Source organism: Anarrhichthys ocellatus, unplaced genomic scaffold, assembly GCF_004355925.1.
Source record: "Anarrhichthys ocellatus isolate YVR2014 unplaced genomic scaffold, GSC_Weel_1.0 scaffold8966, whole genome shotgun sequence".
Lineage (NCBI taxonomy): Eukaryota > Metazoa > Chordata > Actinopteri > Perciformes > Anarhichadidae > Anarrhichthys > Anarrhichthys ocellatus.
The window spans coordinates 1-1,532 of NW_022288940.1; the positions used below are offsets into that span (position 1 = coordinate 1).

The following is a 1,532-nucleotide window of genomic DNA, read 5'->3' on the forward strand; positions in this document are numbered from 1 at the left end:
AGGTTAAGACTATACTTTCAGGGATCATTTCTATAGTTTTTGACTTGAGAAATGTGTTTCTAAAATGTTTGGTCTCGCTAACCACGATGATGAGTTGGTGATACTCTTTCCTGAGCGCGAAGCGGGCGGACAGTCATGATTTAGTTCATATGCTGTCTGTCTTTGATGACCGTTCATTGTCTCCTCTGGGGACACTGAGGGAAGGAGTATGATCAGAGTGGTACTGCAATACTGTCAATAATAAAACTAGCATCACTTAGAATCAGTTGTGTACATAGCTGTTGTATATTTAAATTTTTAAATGTATGGTTCGTCATTATAGGGGGAGATACTTTGTGCAATTTGCTCCACTCCATTTATTAATTACAATATTATTAATCTATTATTCTCTATAGTTGCTAGTTAATAGAATAAACAACCCGAAGTAGCTAAAATGAACTTAATCTATTGTGAATATTTCTTAAATATGTCTTGAATCAGTATACAGATAAAAAGTTACTCCAGCTGTAGAATAAATGTTGTGGGGAGATGTTTTGGTAATGACATAACTCCCTGAAAGAGGTATTCTGTATTGAGTGAGTACTTTTTAAACTAATAAGTACTTTAACTCATGATTTTGAATGCAGTATTTTTATAATCTGGTATTGGTACTTCCTGCATTGACATCATTATTAAACATCTTATGGCAACATTCAAAAGTGGAACCACTGACTTTACTTTAATCAGAATTATAGACATTTTGCTTGATTAGTTTTGTGCGATTTAATACTTTCACTATTAATACTTTAATACTACATTAAAAATACATCTCCCCACAACAACATGTATTTTACAGCTGTAGCAACTTCTTTTTAATCTTGAGTAATAACATCTTAAATGCTTGAACATTCTCTCCAGGATATTGTTAGTAAAACTGATGTAAATCACGTTATTGTTCATGATTACTTCTCTGGATTGTGCGGTGAAGTAACGTTATTCCTCCACGCTTGAGTCTTTTAGAAATAGAAGTAGGCTACACGTGTTTAGGTTTGTCAGCTGAGCTTTTTGTTGGTAGTGGGCGTGTTTTTACACTCACACTTTGACTCTGAGGAGGGATTTGCCACCAGAGGGCATTGTGGGTAAATAAATAAATATATTGTATAGATCATTTAATAGTTTATACAAGCTTTTATTGTGGGAACAGTTCTCATGTACACGTTGTTCTCTGTACTGTCAGCAGAACAGTGTTAAAATGTATATTATGTATATTGATACATTCAGGTTATAGTTGTGCGTTTTAAATCTTGCTATATCTTCTTCACAAAAATATATTCATGTGCATTGTGTGGCTTTTATTCGGTGTTGTCTGCTCCTATTTGGATGTTATTTGTGATCATTTGAGATCATGTTCTCAGTGTAAAACATCTTGAGGCCATTGTTAAACATCAGCACCATGACAGAGAAGCACGTGTTCGTCATACTAGTAGTAGAGCAAGGTCATAGGTCAGGTTAAGACTATACTTTCAGGGATCATTTCTATAGTTTTTGACTTG

General features: G+C 34.2%; 1 non-coding gene and 1 pseudogene across 1 annotated transcript; both read left to right on the forward strand.

Moving 5' to 3' along the window:
• Nucleotides 1-5: 5 nt before the first annotated feature.
• Nucleotides 6-222, forward strand: LOC116380802 (small nucleolar RNA U3). The gene has a single exon (XR_004212612.1). It is a non-coding gene; the product is annotated as a small nucleolar RNA U3 (small nucleolar RNA).
• A 1,268-nt stretch (nt 223-1,490) lies between these two features.
• LOC116380803 (uncharacterized) lies at nt 1,491-1,532 on the forward strand (annotated as a pseudogene).